The sequence below is a fragment of the Manis javanica genome, chromosome 2, assembly GCF_040802235.1.
Source record: "Manis javanica isolate MJ-LG chromosome 2, MJ_LKY, whole genome shotgun sequence".
NCBI classification, from domain to species: Eukaryota; Metazoa; Chordata; class Mammalia; order Pholidota; family Manidae; genus Manis; species Manis javanica.
This window is the reverse complement of record NC_133157.1, coordinates 73405852-73424981: the sequence shown is the minus strand read 5'-3', so window position 1 is coordinate 73424981 and position 19130 is coordinate 73405852. Positions and strand designations below refer to the sequence as shown.

At 41.8% G+C, this 19130-nt stretch overlaps 1 protein-coding gene across 12 annotated transcripts in view; it reads left to right on the top strand.

Annotated features, from left to right (window-relative positions):
• The window catches only part of PRUNE2 (prune homolog 2 with BCH domain), a 233586-nt gene that overhangs the window by 169149 nt on the left and 45307 nt on the right, over nucleotides 1-19130 (top strand). Inside the window, exon 10 of one of the 12 annotated variants that reach the window (XR_012127762.1) lies at nucleotides 83-174. The exons of 10 other annotated variants lie outside the window; for them this stretch is intronic. The gene's annotated coding sequence lies outside the window, so the exon portion shown is untranslated. Of the gene's footprint in view, nucleotides 1-82; nucleotides 175-19130 lie in introns of those variants that run through there. One more of the 12 variants, XM_073228682.1, reaches the window with a different exon arrangement.

The window sequence follows — 19130 nt, the reverse complement described above, 5'->3', positions numbered from 1 at the left end:
TGACTTTAGCTAACAAAACTTGGCGTAAGTGCTGGGACACGAACTCCCTTGTGATCGTCAGCTCTGTGTTCTGGCTCCCCAGGATCAGCAGAAACTTCTGCCAGCACCTTGGTCATTCTGCAGCTGCAGAGGTGCCAGCTCAGGATCACACACCAGTTCCCAAGACAGTGATGGGTATGTCTTATCTTTCCCAGGTGGTCACGGAGAACAACTGCAGAGTGATCTGAAGCACATGAAATGTTCTTACAGTGAAGAATCATGTGTATATTTATTTCAGAGAAGGCGTGGTTGCAAGGATGTCACGTGAAGGGGAATTTGATTACGTACTAGTCAGAGTTCTCCAGAGAAACAGAGCCTGTAAAAGTATTAGAATATATTGCTATTGAGAGTGAGAAACAGAGAGATACAGGAGAAAGAAAATGTTTTAAGGAATTGGAATTGGGTCACCCAATTTCAGGGATGGGCAAGTCTGAAATCCGTAGGACAGGCCAGCAGGCACGAAACTCAGACGAGAGTTGTTTCAGTCTTGAGTCCAAACTCTGTGAGACAGCAAACTTTGGCCAAGTCTCTGAACTGCAGACTTGAGAATTCCTTCTTTTTTGGGAAACTTCAGATTTTGCCCTTAAGCCTTTGACTGATTGGATGAGACTCATCCACATTCTGGAGAATAATTTGCCTTACACAAAGGCTGCTGATTTCAGTGTTAATCACATCTTAAGAAACCTTCAGAGCAACATCTACACTGGTTTTTTGGCCAAATAATTGGGCACCATAGCCTACCCAAGTTGGCACATAACATTAATCATCATAGATTATATTCAAAAGCCTGAGCTACAAGCCAGTGTGAAATCATTAACATTTGCAAACTCACCACCTGAATTATATAAAAATGGGGCAATTGATAGACCAACATACTGGCTTTCTATGGAAGTGGGTCAAGGAAATATCTGTGGAGGGTGATGCAAGGAAATAATTCCCAAGAGGATGAAGAAAACTGACAATACTTGTCCAGACTTTGTAGATCATGCAACAGTGGGTGGGGAGGGAGTTGTGGGCAGAGGGGAGGAGAAAGGGGGGAGCTGTTGTCACATGCACTTTCCAAACAGTGTTTAGAAGTAAACTGATCCCTATATTTGTGGAACTGTATCTTGTCTGCTAGCTCTGTGTGGTGAGCTATTTGGTGCACCCTAAAATAAAAATGTCCTTCGAACACAATATAGCTCATATTCCACATGACCTTTGTGCAATTTTTGGCCTTTCTCTCTCCAACAAACTGTGTAAAAGACAGTTTGTCTTACTCCTTGTGAGTGATGCTGATAGATCTTATGCTTTCATGAGACCTTCTGAAATGAGGCTTTTTCTGTCTATATGATTTATGGTTGAGGAGTTAGTATATTGGAGTTACACCCATGGGAATGTTGGAAATGAAAAGCAGGTAGAAATCTATCGAGTCGTTCTCTCCGTGTTGGGTAATGATATGTTTGGGCACTGGGAGAAGAATCAGGCTCTTTGAGCACATACCACCCCCTCTCTGGGTCTTGCTGTTTGGATGGGCTGTATCCCAGCTGCAGACATTTGCCCTTTTTCTGAGGTAAGCTGATACTCTATGAACTACAGCTTTCCCTTGTTTAATCTCTGTTTTTTGGCTTTGCTCTCAATCAAACCTGGAAGACCAAACTTGGCACAGACTCTCTGTTCATTTATTCTTATAATTATATTTGGTGGGTTATGTTTGGTGACTTTGTGGTGATAATTAAGTATCCTTAAAAGTCCTTTAAATCTGCACTTTAATTCAGGCCTTCGTCTCCTTTTCTAAAAAATCAAATTAAATTTTGGTGTCTCCCCTACCCTGACCCCTGCCACTCTGCACTTCTGGCCAGCCCTACCCAGAGCAAACTTCCAATGAGTGCTTATGGCTAGACAAATACATTCTTTTCTTTGGTCCACCGATTGCCATCTTAGAAACACAGGGAAAGTTCTATCATCCCTATTTCACAGACAAGCAAACTGGCTCAGTAAGTGACATCTGTTTAATATCATCCAGAAACAAGATAGTGCTAAAGCTGGGACTTGAACTTAAGTCTTCCCCCTTCTAGACCATTGCTTGTCAGTAAGACCCAGAAGACAAAACAATCATGTTTTTTAACTACTTCTATGGGTTGATGTTTTTGTTCCTATTCTCCCATCATCCCCTTGAAAGGTACATCAAGTTTAAGGGCCAAAGTTCCCAATGAGGTATTTTGAGACAGAGTCAGAACTTGCTTCTGACTATTCACACTGTCTTGTGACCTGCATGCTCTTTTCACACCTGAATGTGTATTTTCCACCATAGCTAATTCTTGATGGTCACTGCCAGGTCAGTGGGCTGCTCCTGTCTGTGGTGTGTGAGTCCAACTGAAGTGGACAGAGGCCAGAGGGATGTGAGAGAAGCAAAGCCCTTCTGAAGAGGCAAACGAGTTACTCAGCACAGCAGGCTTAATTGGAAAGTCGTTGATGGCATCAAAGGTCCTGAAAAATGTGCTAAGATTGGTTCACTGTCCCCCAGAGCTTTGGACAGTCTGTTTTCAAGAGCTATTTGAGAGTTTTTTTCAAAACAGAGGCTGCACAAAGTCACTGTTTGGGGCATGCTTTGTAGAAATCCAAGCTGTGCCAATGGAGGAAATGAGAATGACACCTTCCCTCCATTTCAACTGTTGGTTAAGGATGTGGCTTCTTTTCATTGTTTATGTAAGAGAGTTTTGTTGTAGGTAATGGCCAGGGAGTAAAATATGTAATTCACATGAACTATCTCAAAATGTTGATCAACTCAGAATCAGAATTTATAGAGGATCAAGTGAAAAATGTGTAATGCATATGTTCCTGTAAATTTTCCACAATCTGCGCTGGATTAAGCCCAACCCAGCCAAGAACTACATACATGTACCACATTGCCAAGGATACTATAGAATTTCTTTATCCTTTATTATTCTCATTGTGCACCACTGACTTTACCTTGATGGAAAACTTCTGGTCAACCCAGTGAAACTCATCCCTATGCCAAGGATATGATTGAGACCATAGTTTTATAATCAGAATACCTGTACTCTTGTGATCCAGTCCAATCCAATCTCCATCATGACTAGTAATGAACTATAGAAATGATCCCTGAAAGTATAGTCTTGTAATCTCCATCATGACTACAAGCTAAGGAATATGACTTTCTTTAATTAGTAATATTGATATAATTGGTCATATTTATCCTTTTGAGTTGGTTCCTTGGAAACTTATATTCAATACAAATTCATCACTCACTGGTATCAAATGATATAGAATTTTAGATTAAGTATGTTATTATATCAGTCCAAGTCCTAACTCCATGTGTGATTCTGCCACCCTTTTTCTTTCCTGGCTGTTTTTAAGTCATGTGATAGTGGTGGATTTATAAACCAATAGGTTATATATATCAACTTTCTCTTGAAGTGGAAGTATGAATGAATGTGTGTGTCCTCTTTAGAACTGTTCACGGTTCCCTGGAAGAAACTTCCTCGGGTTCCTTGCTGCTTCGCTCTGATCTCAGCACTTCTCTTCACGACTGGCTTCCCATCCTATCTTCTACATATTGAAATTCTACTTGGCACTTAAAACCCAGACCAAATGCCTCTTTCTTCCTTAAACATTCTGCCATCTTTTCAAACAGAAGAAATCCCTTCCTCTTCTGAGTCTCCCGACACTTGTACCTCTTTTGTGATCTTCCTCACATTCAACCTCATCTTATATTTATTAGAGACTTTTTTATTAACCTACCTGGATGGAAGCCACTCAAGGTGTGATTACAGCGTATACTTCTTTATACCCCACTACTTTAAACAGCATTAATACTCCAGTTGTAACTTAAGTCAAATGTTAATTGAAGGGGGATAGCAGAGTCCTTTAGATGAGTGAATCTTAGAAACTTTAGTGGACTATCTAGTTTCCTTCCACCATATCAAATCATTTAGATTTTCATAAATGACACTGGCCTGTGATGTTCCTTTATCATATAGCTCTTGTCTAGTTTGGGAATCAAAGTTATATTGACACTGTGAAGCAAACTAGGGAGCTTTCCCTATTTTTTTTCCTAACCTTTGTAATAACTTGTATAATCTGGGGTGGGCGTGTCACTTAAGATTAATTCATATTTATAGAACTGTGTCTTTTGCTTATTTCTGGGGGTAAATTTTTTACTAGACATTTGATTTCTTGATGATTACTGGTCTACTCAGGTTTTCAAATTCTTCCTGAATCAACTTTGCTATTTAATATTTTTCTAGAAAATTGTCCATTTTGTCAAAGTTTTCAAAAATTTTGAAGTTGTTCACATATTCTTATTTTTCAATCTCTGCTATAGCTGTAGTTTTATCATTCTTTTGTTCCTAATGTTATTTATTTGTATCTTCTCTCTTTTATCCTTGTTCAGTTATTCTAGAAATGGGATCATTTTATTAGTCTTTTCTAATAACTGTATTTGGTTTTGTTGATTTTTTCCTTTTTTCTACTTTATTAAATTGTTTTCATCTATTTTCTTTCCTGATATTAATATTGCTGTACTGGCTTTCTTTTTGTTAGTATGTATTATGTTCTTTCTGTTTATCTCAGAGATCCCTGCTCTTGCCACTGAGCACCAGTCACTGTTTATTTCTACCCACATAATTGAACTAGTTCATTGAGTCCCACGATACTCACATTTCCCTGCTGCTAACTTCCAATTGGTGTTCAAGACAGAAATTGGATCGTGGAATTGTTTGTCACACCTGACTCTTTAATCCAACTATATTGGAGGTGGCCTCCTTCTCAATTTTACTCTAATGATCCAGGTGAGTATACCTACCTACCTGAACCCCAGTGTGTCATCTGTAAGCCAGCAGTCGAGCACACACGTGTCTGCCCAGCCTTCCATGGCAGCCCTGCCCTGGTCCTTCAATCAGACTTCCGTCTCCATCCTACCAACCTGGCTCTACCGTCATCTCCACTCACTGGCTTGAGTGAGCCTTTCAAATGTAAATATCATCCTTTCACTGCCCACCTTCTTAAAACCCTCCAATGTCTTCTTATCTATTTTTGGAATAAAATCCTAATTCGTTACTGTAGCCTATAATGCCCTTGGTGTTGCTGTTTACATTTATGAACACTGAGACCACTTTCTCCACCAGCTCTCTGTCTAGAACTCTTTCAACATAGCTGGCTTGTTCTCCTCATTCATAGCTCCCCAGAGAGACCTTTGGGAACTGTTCATCTACAGTGGTAGGTATTGCAGTGACTCTAGCCCAGTGGTTCTCAACCAGGGATGATTTTTCACCCTGCCACCAAAGAAACATTTGGAGACATTTCTGATTGTCACAACTAGAGCAGATACTACTGTCATCTGATGGGGAGAAGCCACGGATATGGCTACATATCCTACAGTGCACAACAGAGCCCTCCACAGCTCAGGATTAGCCAGCCCTGAGGGTCAGTAGTGCCGGGATGAGAACCCTGCTCTGTCCTGCTGCCCTGCTTTATTTTCTTCCTACCACTTGTTTTTTCTATCTAAAACCATCTTCTGTTTATTTGATGGTGCTGTCTCTGCATGAGAATTTACCCTCCAGGGAAGCTGAAGGTTGGTTTGTCTTGCTCATGACTGTGCCCCTAGTGCTCAGAACAGCACTTGCCACATCGTAAGCACCCCGTAAGTGTGCATGATGGAATGAATGGGAAAGAAAGTCAAGTTTGGCCACATAATTTACTTCTAGTGAAACTGGTTATTTCTGGTGGTTGCTGCTTTCTTTTCCAAGGGAGATGTATTAGATTTAGTTTCAGAGTGACTTGGTTCAGGCTGCTGTAACAAATTACCACAGACTGAGTTGCTTATAAACAAGAGGAATTCATTTCTCATAGTTTCAGAGCCCAGAAATCTGAAATCAGGGTGCCAGCAATGGTCTGGTTCTGGGAAGAGTCCTCTTCCAGGTCACAGACCGCCAGCTTCTCATTGTATCCTCACCGGGCAGAAAGGGAGAGAAAGAGAGAGCTCTCTGGGGTCCTTTTATAAAGCACTAAACTCCTACATGAGGACTGTACCTTCATGCCCTCATCTAATCCCAATTACTTCCCAGAGGCCCCACATCCTAACACCATCACATTGGGTGAAGGGAAAGGGTTTAAGTCAGTGAATTGTGGGGGGCACAAACATTCATAACAGAGGTATTCTTTTCAAATGTTGCAAAATCCATCTTCTCCCTTCTTTTGAAATTTGAGAGCATAGTTACCTATGCTTGGTGTTCTTGTCTTTCTGTTCTTTATAATTCCTCCAAGATTCAAGCAGCCTTTCCGTCTTCTTAGAGTGCTATTAGCCACTTCCCTCAGCCTCACAGAGAAAAGCAGATGGGCCTGTTCAATTGTTTTTGTATTGGTCATCTGTTGCCTCTGCCAGTTTGAACGTCCAGAGAGGAAAAATTCTTCCACTTACTTAGTCATGTGCTATACCATCAACTCAAGTAGCATTTGATAACATACAATCTTCAAAGACCTTTTTTATTTTTAACAATCTTCAAAGACCTTTTTTATTTTTATTTTTTAACCTCAATTCATTAACTAGTAATTTGAATATATTAAGTTCTCAAAAACTAACTGTCCCCTGGAGAAATTCATATCTATCATGCCCTTTTTTGTCTGTATAGTAATGAGGATGCTACTTAATTCTTTTTTTAAAAAAATAATTGTAACAGCTTCAGTGCAATCAATAAAGTACTACCTTCCTTAAGTGCCCAGCTGTCTTAGCTATTTCTCCCTGGCACAATCTGAGAGAACATCCTGTTAGACAAAGAGAGATACCATTGGTGATAACAGATGCTCCACATTTCCCCATTTAATGAAGTGCTACTTAAATATTTTAAAGATACCTGTGATGGGCCTGATGACCATCACTTAATCACTTTCCATATTAATTAATGGCTGACTTTTAAAACAGATATTAAAGACAGATTTAGTTACATGATCTGTTCTACAACACCTGACTCCTCTTTATGCAGCCTCCAACTGCCCCGTTTTTCCTTGCCTCTAATGGGCTTCCTCCTCACCGAGATCCCAGGCTCAGCTCTGCAGCCATCTGTTCCCCCCCATGACTTGGCTCACCTTGGCTCTGGGCAATGCCCTTATGTGCTTTTCTTTTCACTGAAACTCTGCTAGTCAGTGACCCAGCAGTCACGCCCTCCTGATGGCCCCACCTCATAGCGGGAGATAGATGGCACAGGAGACATTAGTTCATCATAACTTCCAATAAACTTAAGTATTTTGTAGGTTTTTAGTTTAAATAAAGATTTTTTAAAATTGCTTCGTCCTTTCTCCCTTCCCTGCTGCACTCCCACCACCCCTCACAGCCATGGGGAGGTCAGGAGATGATTTTAATAAAAAATAGGAGCTAATGTTTCTTAAGTGCATACCATAGCCAGGTCCTCTGCTGGGTAATTCGCTTTCTCATTTTTTTAGACTTAGATCAAATGTAGATTACCTAAAGCTGTACCATCCCCCTCTTCTATCATAGCCCCCACCACCACCGAAAAAGAAAAAGATAATTAAACATGGGATTTCTAACACTCTACTTCTGAGGATGGTACCCAAAGTTACTTTTTGCATTGACATTTTGCTAGCTTATGATCTAAAGTCCTTGGTTTGTGTGACGATATATTTTTTAAGATCGCATGAATGTATGCCTTTCTCTTATGTAAACTTTTCATTCATCTTTCCTTTGCCTTAACTATATCAACTATTTCTGTTGATGTTTTTAGAATTAGTAATAATACTAGTAGCTAACATTTATTTTAAGTTTATTGAGATTTATACTCTCTAAGATATCTACCTAGATTATCTTAATTTAAAGTGTTATTATTATCCATTTGTGAAGCAGCAGTCTGAAGTAGCAGGCAGCTTAGAAACTGGTCCATACCTGCTAATAAGTAGTAGAGGTTAGATTTACACTCGGGCCTTCTGACTACAGGATCTACATGCTTTATGGCCACTCGCTTTGTCTCCCAGTAGCCAAAACTGTGTGGATCATGGACAAACATCCTACCTTTCTCTAGAACCTCTGATTGGGCTTCTTTATGAATCTTGCTATGCTTCCATTGTCATTTTATTATGGTGTTCACCATTGTCCGTAAAATGAAAACAATTACACTGTCATCTCACTGGATATGCTGTGAAACCACAGCGTTGTTTTTTTAAAGACATCTCAAGGGAACTAAATTCCTTCCAACCTGTGCTTTGAGTCTATTCACATCCAATCTCACTCAGAAACAGGAGTTGCAGCAGTTTCTCTGAGCAGACACAAAAATCAAGGGGCATTTCCGGCTCCAAAAAAAGGGGAGTGAGAGAGAATTTTTATGTTTCCCAAAGAAACTTTGCCCAGCCGCAGCTCAGTCAGCAGCCTGAGCAGCGCCGCGGCTTCTCTGGGAGGTCTGGAAGGCAGGTGATCGTCCTTATTTAGATGTGCGAGTGATCATGTGACCAGAAAATGGAGGCGAGTCTGTATTTCCAGTTAACCGCTCCGGAAGGCAGATGCTGAGGAGCTGCAACCAAGCATCCTTCTCTCCCTCCGGGCGGCCAGCCTCCTCGCATCTTCAGAAGGTAGGTGGGTCCTGGCGCGGCTCCAGGAGGATCGGGTCCGGCAGGACAGACTGCCACGCAGAGTGTTGTTCCCTCCGGCTGGTCTGTTGCTGCTGGCAAGTCGGAGGGGGAGAAAGAGGGAGATGAGAGGATGCGGAGCGCTGTCCAGCCCCTCGCCGGTGACAGCTGGCAGCTGCATTTCCTTCCTTGTCAACTCATACTGGGAAGGCTGCGGTCCGTTATGCTTATGCCCTAACCCCTTTCTTGACGATCAGGTGAAACAGAGAACACAGACTCTGCACAGCTAGAAACATTTTTCATTCCTTTCTGTCTGTGATGAAAATGGAGATACGAAATCAAAGGAAGTGACAGTTTGGAAACTGTTTAAGACTCTTGCCTAATGGGTATTACAATGTGTATTTGGATTATTTGACAAGCAGAGCGGCCCTGCTTCAGTGGCATCTTTATTTTATATTACTGCTAATAATGATTGAAGCTAGTAACACATACACTTTTCTTTTTTCTAATGCATCTTGTAACCTTTAAGTCTTACCTACGTTTTAAGCTGCAGATATAGGTCATCCTCAAAAATGGACTTATGTGTTTCTCTATTGGCTTTTCAAAGTCGGGAGACAGAACACACTAATTATAGAATATCAATATTTCACTAAGAAACAAAGTTATGGGATGAACTAAAAAAAATTAACACCTGGTCAATTTCAAACAAATGCATGGATTATTAATTTCCTTTGTGGAAACCACAAACAAAACTAGACTTCCACCTAGAAGGAGCAATTTAAAGTATGATTCTGCCTAAGCTCTGAGTGCTGGTCATGATGATTTAAAGGAGGGGGAACATAGTCTTGATACACTGCCCTTCTTTCATGTAAACTCTTGCCATGGTGTCGATCTTACGGATAACTGCTATGCGAGCCCAGCTCCCAAGCTCATTGCCTCCCAGGCTTCCTGCCAACCAGATGGTCTCCCATGCCCCTCCCATAGAGAAAAATAGGAGCTGCCACTGAATTAGTCCATTTCAAAATGTTCGTTTGATGAAAGTTTTATTGATATCGTAATTGATAATATTCACAGAATGTAAAACCTGGAATCAGTAGGTTAAAATTCCTGGTGATAAAAAAAAACTGGCCTATGAAATTTCTCTTGATTTGATAAGAGAGACTTCTTCTCTGGGAGGAAAAACTCTTTCTGTTTGGAACTACACATATTCAGGATAGAGAATGCTCTATATTAAAATGGCTTAGAGCTTGTTCTGCGATTCAGGGACAAATAAAAAAACAAGATGAGGCTGTTGGCACCCACAGCCTCACCTACACATCGCCAGGAGATTGAGCTTTGTAATGCAAAGTTACCCTTTCTGTCCAAAATAAGGTCTAGAGCTTCAGAGGTGCTTAAGGGTAATGAGCCAGATTCTTCTGTTAAGAGGAAGTCATATTAACTCTTTCCCAGTGGTTCCAGATCGATTTGATACATCCCAGTAAATTTCCATTTCCATGCCATTTGGTTTTATATTCTCAAAAGCTTTGTTCTCCCAGAAGGATTGACCTCTTATTAAAGATTCACAGTACTTCCTTGACCTTTAGACTTTGTACTATCTAGCTAGCTGAAGACAAGGTGTGGGGTTTGCACATAGGTTCAGGTATTTAATAGAGGCTGTAACAGGAAAGCTTGAGTTCACCTACAGTAAATGAAAGCTTACTTTTTTCTTCTTAGCTAGCCTGGAATTGTTTGCCCTGGTTGATATGTCAGGATTTTTCATGAACTCAGTCTTTACATGAACTGACTTCCTGGCATAGTATCTGAGTTTGGGTCAGGTCCTCAATTCCTTATGGATTCCAGTTAACAGTATAGTTGGGAGAAGGGGTGAGAAGGGGCGAAGGGAAAAGTCGTGAAGGGCAGATTCTGCCCTGGTATCCTATCTGCATCAGAGTTGACAAAGACCACTTGGATACAGCGTCTTCTGGATTAATAAGGCTAGGAATGGTGGGGTGCTGGGAGGTAGTGTGCAGGAAGGGTGTAGGAGAAGATGTAGGTGCTGTCTGAGCACCACTGTCATGTGAGGGCTCTGTCAACCATCTGCTGCTATTTTGATAGTTGCCTGATGCTCTGTATTCTCACATCCTGAGTGTTGTTAAGGTAATAGAAGCTGAAAGAAATCTTAAGATTCATTTTGACTCACTTCTTCAGTTTACAGGTAAGAAAATGAGCCCTAGGTAGAGTGAGGGATTGGCTCAAAATCAGTCAGTGGCTGGGATCAGAAGCCGGTGGCCTGGCGCTAGCCTTCATCTTGCACTATTTCCTTTCATCCCAGGGGTCTTGGGAAGCCCTGAGCAAAATCTAGTCCATGCATTTAAATTTCTCAGGGCTTAAAAAAGAAATCTGCCACTCTTCTGGTTTGAGGGTCAGGTGGCACTTCCTCATAATTTTACAACTCTTAGAAATTTGGGGAAAATAAAACTGAATTCCATTCTCAGATCCTGTGAATTTATTATGAACAAAATGCTATCCCTAAGGACTTCATGTGATACAAAGGTAATTAAGATGCAGTCTCTTACCTCAGCCTTGTAGAGAGGGAGGGATAACACAAATGGCTTGCGAAGAGCTGTGTGAAGTCAGTTCCGCAAGAGGTGTAATGGAGGGGCTCTGAGTCCTCAAAGGTGGGAGAATCTTACTCCTTCTCCTTTGTCATAGAGGAGCATGTACAGGATTCATGAGTAACGTAGACTCAATAGTTGGGGAAAGCATTTCAGCAGGAGGGAATATAAACCCAACTATAGAGGCAGAACTCTTACTCCTTCTCCTTTGTCATAGAGGAGCATGTACAGGATTCATGAGTAACGTAGACTCAATAGTTGGGGAAAGCATTTCAGCAGGAGGGAATATAAACCCAACTATAGAGGCAGAACTCTCAGTAAAATTTGGGAAGATAGGAGTTCATTTTGTCCAAAAGGCAGAGCATTTGGGAACACTAAGGGTGGTTTCATCTAAATGGTGGAGAGCTCTGAGGGTCAAACAAAGAAGTTTGTATCAAATGTGTCTGCAGTGGGAAGCCCATGGCTTTTGAGCTGGGTATTGTGATTGACAGTAGACTCACAATGGTGCGGGAGAGACAGGAGGCAAGATGGCAGATGGTAGTCCACCTGAAACATATACAGGCTGGAGCTGTACCTGGGATGGAAAGAAAGGAGGCAATTCCAGAACTGCATGGAAGAAAGGCATAGTGCTTGAAAATTGAAGGAGATGAGAATCTACTAGGGAGATGCCTGGAGAAGAATTGGCACACCTTGTGGTAGGTTATTATCCATTCCTTGTGACAGAGAATCTGCAGCTGTGCTGTACTTTAATAGAGAGTAATGGAAGCAAGATCAGGAAAGCATGCAGCTCCCTCAGCTGACCGAGGTAGACTCAGCTTTGGCAGGAGCCCTTGCAAGAAGCTAAATCCACATGGGATGAGTCAGCATTAGGTCATGGACCCAGTGATGGACCGTGGCTTCTGTGACTATGCTTCCATTGTTCCCAAGAGCCAAGTCTTCAAGCCACTGTATCTACTGAGGTGGACCTGTTGAGGTGGGTGAGGAGGAAGGTAACATCTTCCTCCAGCTGTCCTCTCCCCTTCTGGGCAGTGGCTGTCTGATTCTAATATTACAAGGAGAGGAAGGAGAACTCCCAATTTGAGGGGACAGGGATCAGACCAAATAGTGCCCCTGACAATCTCCAATAAGATTCTGACTGATAATATAGAGGAACAGAGTGAGTCTTGATTGTGGGCCTCAGAGCTGGGAATAAACTGGGGGGAAAGGGAACAGGAGAGCTCAGGAGCAATCAGTCCCCACTCCTCCCAGCCATCCATGGGGTGCAGCCCGAATACCACCTCTTGTCCAGAGACTTCCACGTCCTGCACTTGGAAGAACTGTCTCTGAAATTCCCTGGTCACCTCTCATGACATCTTACCCCGCCTGTGCCATTTTGTGTGAACCTGTTATGTGTCTTTCCCTCCTCATTCTCCAAATTTTAAATTATCTTAGGGCAGAATGTATGTCTGAACCATACACCCTCCCAGACTAGTTTAATGCTTTCCATATAGTTCTAGGACTGAAATGTTTGTTGAACTCCTATCTGAAAGAATATCCTGGGAAACAAACAGTGGGTACTAAAGAATCTACAATTGTCAAAGCTTGCAGGAAACTGATTTGGAAACCCTAGGTAGATAATCAGAATCGTTTAGGTGTAGTTTTACCTAGGATCTTTCAAAGTTCCTCCTATCCAAAAATTCAGAAAGGGCCATAAGCTTTCTATAGCACCCTGCAAAGCAGGACTTATGTTGTCCAAACCAAACATGGAAGCCCCATTCATAAGGCCACCACTGCCCAAGAAACAAGAGAACCATGAGAAGAATAAGAATGTTAACATGTAGCAATATGTTTTCCAACATGCAATGCCCAGAAATACCCAGAAAAGGTTGATGTAGTTGGAAATAATAGCAATAGATCTTCCAAAAATAAAATGGGAGTGAAAGCAATATGCTGTAATCTCAAGAGAGCAGCTGTGCAAGTGGTAGGTTAGGAGGACAGGTAAATGGAGATGAGAGGAGAGACAGAGATTCTTGATCTGTGAAGAAAGGTTAGTTTTGGTAACTGAAAGAGCATGCTTGGGATGGAATTAAGTCCCATCCCTAGGCTGGCCATGGGGGAGTTTTCTTTGTGTATTAAACTAAGTTCAGAGGGATCAAATGTCTTTGATATATGGCCTGAAACTAGATTTCCCATGAGAAAGCTCTCACCAAAGTTTTCATGCACTTACCAACCTAGAATCTCAAGGCTTATTTCTAACTAGCTTGATGGGTAGGTGGCTGGTCTTAGGCTACTGATTTTATTTCCTAGCACTAACTCACTCACCAAGAGAGACTTGGTCACTAGAAAATCGTGTGAGTGATATATCAGACAGAGCCTTGGAATCCATGTAATGCTATAATTTTGTGAACAACAGTTATTTAAAAGCAAAAGCACCTTTTTTTCCCTAAAGAGCTGTCTACATGTACACAGTGAAGACATACAAAGGTAAAAGAATCAGCTAAATGAACCTGATCTCCCTGTAAAGTTTGCATAGTTGTATGATTGCTGAACATATTCCTCAGGAGAGTCTGAAATTAATCAAGTTTCATAAATTAGCGTCAAACAATGTGATTATACTATGCAGTGGGGCACGTGTAAGTAAAGGTGATGGATTCTTTCTCTCAGTCTTAAGGGGCCTGACTCGAGCTTGTCTGTCTCTAGATCTGTCAGGCAGCAATAAAGACTTCCTGGTAGAAGGGATGAATGGAAGGACTCACATGCCCCTTCCAGAGCTAAGACTCTCCTCCTTGAAACTGGGGGTGCCAGTGAAGGTCAGATACTGATGTGTTTGCTTGAGGGGCCATAGTTATATTTCACAGCCTGGGTGGCTTAAACAAGACAAATTTATTTTTTCACACTCTAAAGGCTAGAAGCCTGAGATCAAGGTGTCAGCAGAGATGGTTTCTTCTGACGCCTCTCTCCTTGGCTTAGAGTTGGCTGCCTTCTCCCTCTGTCTTCACATGCTCTTCCTTCCTGTCTGACTCCTAATCCCCTCTCTGAAAGGGACAACAGTCATATCAGATTAGGGCCCACCCTAATGACCTCAGTTTGACTTAATTACCCCTTTAAAGACCTTATCTACAAGGATACTCCATCCTGAGGTACTGGAGATTAAGATTCCAACGTGTGAATTTTGGGGACAAGATCCAGCCCATATCAGTTACCTTAGCAATGTGACAGTGAATGTGCTGGAATTCCTGTTGGTTCCGTGACTGATAACTTGGCTCATTTGTCATACTTCAGTGTTGTCTTAAGGTCGCTTCAGGGAGTTCCGTGACCACCTTGGAGACTCACGGTGAATGTGGGAGGCATTGTTTAACCCCTAATAATACAGTTACATTAAATGTTATGAATAATATTAAGTAATAGAATAGAAATTTTGCCAAACACTTCACTATTGAAGTCTTGCACTATCCGTTCTATCATACCCATTCTGCAGATGAAGAAACTAAATCTTAAAGAGGTTAAGTAACTTTACTACAGTTAACATGGTTAATGAGTGGTAGAAGTGGGGTTGATCCCATTGAGCCCACCAGGATAGATTGCCTCCCTGTTTGTGAGCACTGGTTTTTCTTGATGAAGCTGGTCTGAAAGTCTAAGGAGAAACTCCTTGCAGCAGAATGAAGTTGAGGATGGACGCATGAAACAACTTCTTTTCAGCTTTAAATTGGGGACCTGAGGGGTCCAGAATCTCTAAAGAACATTGAAATGTTAAGGGTGATCCATTATTTTCCCATTGCCAGGAGGTCAGCTAACCTACCTCAGTTACACCCTAACCATTGGCAAGATGGAGAAAATCAGAACAGGAGGCAGCAACGGAGGTGAGGGACTCCAGCCGCCCCGGAGTCGGGAATGCGGCCAGCTTGAGTCTGATGCGAACCCCATTCATCTACTTGTGCTTTTGTTGCCTGTGCTTACGGTGTCATACCCAAGAAACCACTGACAAATCCAATGTCATGAAGCTTTTCTCCTATATTTTCTTTTAGGAGTTTTATAGTTTTAAGTCTTATGTTTAGGTCTTTAATAATTTTGAGTTTGTTTTTGTATATGGTAAGGGTCCAGCTGTACTCTTTTTATGTGAATGTCCAGTTTTCCTAGCACTGTTTGTTGAAGAGACTGTCCTTTCCCTATTGAATTTATTTCTGTGCTCTCTCTTCTCATCCATCAGTCTATATTTCTGTTCTTACGTTGGTACCACATTGTTTTGATTACTGTAGCTTGGTAGCAAGTTTTGTAGTCAGGAGGTGTGAAATCTCCACCTTTGTTCTTTTTCAAGATTGTTTTGGCCATGTGGGGTCCCTTGAAATTCCATGTGGATTTTAGGATTGATTTTTCTGTCTCAGCAAAAATAAATTTTGGAATACAAGGCACCTGCTTTTGAGAACACTTTTCTATTCTAATTTTTAGCAGATTACTGAAATAACACGGCAACATCTAATCCTTCTGTAGCATCAACTATGATGTGCCTCTGTCATCACCTAACTCAACTCATTTAATCCTTATAACAACCCCCTCGGTAGGCAGTGTTACTTTCACCATTTTAGAGATGAGGAAACGGGCCCGTAGAAATTCTGTAACTTGCCTAAGGACACACTGAAAAAAGGTCAGAGCCATGATTCAAGTGCAAGCAGTCTGACTCAAGTCTAGGCTTCAGCTGCTATCCTGTACTCTGTAAGAAGAAAAATACCATACAGCAGCTCGGGCTGTACTTGGTAGTCTCTTGGCAAATGCAGTCCAAGACATGCAGAGGCCCACACATCTCACTGGGTTATGTCTCAGAGCTCTGCTTCCCAAATTTTGTTCTGCATTAACATGTTACGAGAGAGAGAGAGAGAGAGAGAGAGAGAGAGAGAGAGAGAGAGAAAGGGGAAGAGAGAGAGAGAGAGAGAGAGAGAGAGAGAGAGAGAGAGAGAGAGAGAGAGAGAAAGGGGAAGAGAGAGACAAGAGAAGAAATATTTCTTGGTCAAAATGGGGTAAATAAAGCCAAACAGATTTGTTGTCTACAGAACATCTCAAAGTCTGTGACAGGTTCAGATGCATTATGAAGTCCCCAAAGGAGGCTATAATATATGGTGTTTCCCAAACTTAGTTGGCACAGAGCTCTTTTGCTAGGAACCTGTCCTCAGGGCATAGGCTTTGTGAATTGCTGGCTAAAACAAAGGACTGGAAGCTCCCTGTCTTGCCAATGGGTTTTGGCCCCGGGCAAGTTCACTATGGATTCAATGAGACTGAAAAATGGCAGTGGAACATCCTTGGGGTGAAAGGGTTCATACCAAACTTTATTCCCACAGAAACAGGTCAATCACTAGAACCCTGTCCACTCAGAGCAAGTCTGTATGCAGCAAGCCCATCTCTACCTCTGGACCTCTCTGCCCCCACAGCCGTCTCCATCTCTGACCTCAGCGCTGTCACCACTCCAGTCTCTGCCCTCCCGCAGCCTTGTAGCCATGCCACTGTATCGTCCAGAGCACTGGGCAGAGCTCTTTATAGAGTCAATAGCAACATATTGTCCATGCGTGTGGTGAGCTAGCTGACCAGGGCTAAGGGAGAACCTGGCCATAGGAACCTTCACTTTATCCACACACACCTTCTGTTTTCCTGTCACCACCAGGACGGTTTAGAACACTCAGGTCCAAGGCCTTCTTGTGTGTCTGTCCCTATCAATCACAGGCCTGAGCTCATGGGGAGCTGCCTGTGCAAGGGGATTCCAGAAATCTGCCTGTACCTTGCCGCAGCCTGCTTCCTGAGGTCACTGATGTCTGAGAAGTGACTGTTGTGAACCACAGCCAGTGCCTGTGTGGGAATGAAAAAATAAAGGAACTTCTTGCCGGAGGAAAGCAGAGATCAACTGACCCACCAGGAAGGAAATACAGAAAATAAAAATGGGATGGTAGCACCAAAGGCACAGAACACTGGGCATCCATCATGTAGTACTCAGCAAACGCTCCCGGCGTGCCGGCTGCCCAGCAGTGCCCTCAGCCCCAAGGATTCTGTGGGGAACATGGTATTAGCCAGCCTTTTAGGAACTGCCACCTGGCCTGTCTGAATGGAAATGCTGTTCTCTGTCTCAATTTCTTCATCTGGGTAACAAAAAATGATGCCTTAAAAGGATGCTATCCAGAAACAATGTTCATGTCAAAAGTTTAAAGACTTTTGGAGTCAGATATACCACATGTATCAAGGAGGGTCTTTTTTTCTTCTTTATGGAAAAGAAGAACAAATAGTGAAATTTTCAGAACTAAAAATGAAAAAGAAAAATATGTTTATTTGCAAGTTTAAGCAAATAAACAAAGAAACAGTAGAAGAACCAAGTAAAAAGAATAAGCTGTTAGAAAAGAGAAACTATTAAAAACCAGATTGCAGATACAGAATGCAAAACAAGGGTAGAACTGGATAAATTTAAAACAACCTACTGCACAAGATGAGTCAGCAATTGCTATGAGAAGTGGATCTTATCTATTTTAATATCCCCACAGATCAGACCTTCAGAAAATACTTGTTAGGATGTATGAATGTGATAGACATCTGGCCAGAGGGAGCAGCCGCACCTCCAGCCTGATGGGCTCAGAGGCTGCTCATCTCTGCCTTTCTCTGGTGATGTGCTTTGTCGTGCCTTCTGCTTCCTACACTTTATTTTGGAAACAGTAAGAGCAGTGATAATATGGCCGTGGGACGTGACAGCATATTGTTGCTACAGAAAAACAACTGGGGTTACAACTTAATTTTTTGTAATGTTAACTTGAATTTGCCCAAGTGAAGGCTTCTAAAAACCCTTATACCATCTTGGTATATTTAAATTACCTCTTTTTTTTTTAAATGCAGCTCATGCTTGCCTTTAAAAAATTAAAACAACACAGAAAAATAAATCATAAAAAGTAAAACTCCCTTTCTCCCCATACCTACTCCATCTAGATGACCATATTAATAGTACATTTCTATCCTTTTGAGATATTATCTGTGCCTAAGAATATGTATCAAGGTATATAACTTTATACAAATGATATCTGCTAAACACACCCTTGTCATTTGATTTATTTATTAAATATATCTTAGATGCCATTCCATGTCAGTCCATTTAGACATTTCTTTTGCACTGATATACCATAATGAATTTCACACTATAATCACTCTCCTGTTAATGGATTTTTAGATTATTCCTTATATTTTTGTAACAAAAGTAATTGCTTCAGTAGAAAATCTCCTTAGTCACTGAATGGACAACTTGGGTCCAAGGCTCAGGGTACAATGATGCAAAGTACTGTGAATCCTGAAGAGAGAGATGGTAAGAAACTGTCAACAACTGGATCTGATGCTCCCCCTATTTCTTAAGAGGTTACCCACCTCGCTAAACTCAACCATTACACCAGCCTAAAGGAGCAGAAGATAGGAGAGGTGGAGAGTGAGGAAATTATCAAGAGTCATTGCCTGATTAGGCGTCCTGGGTGAGTCCCTTCTGTCCCTCCAAAGGCAACTGAGGGTTGTCTTAAGAGAGTCATGGGTAAAGGTTCTGAATGCCTTCCACGGGGGAGACTGGCATCACACTTCCAGTTGGATGTCTGTGTAAGCAGTGGACTTGTGCCCTGATTCTGCCTGAGCAAATAAACAGAACACTAGAGAAAAGGTGGTAGGGGGTGACCTGTACTATAACTGATTGGTGGTATGTGTGCCCTGCTTATGCAGTGACCCCATGGACATTAGTGGATTTCAGCCATTTTATAGTACCCCACCTGTTACAGGCTGAATTATGTCTCCCCCATATTCATATGTTGAAGTCCAAACCCTTCGTGTTTGGATACTGGCTCTTTAAAGAGGTAATTACATTGAAATGAAGTCATTCAGGATGGGACCCTAGTCTGGTATGACTGATGTCCTTACCAGAAGAAATAAGGATACAGATGCACAGCA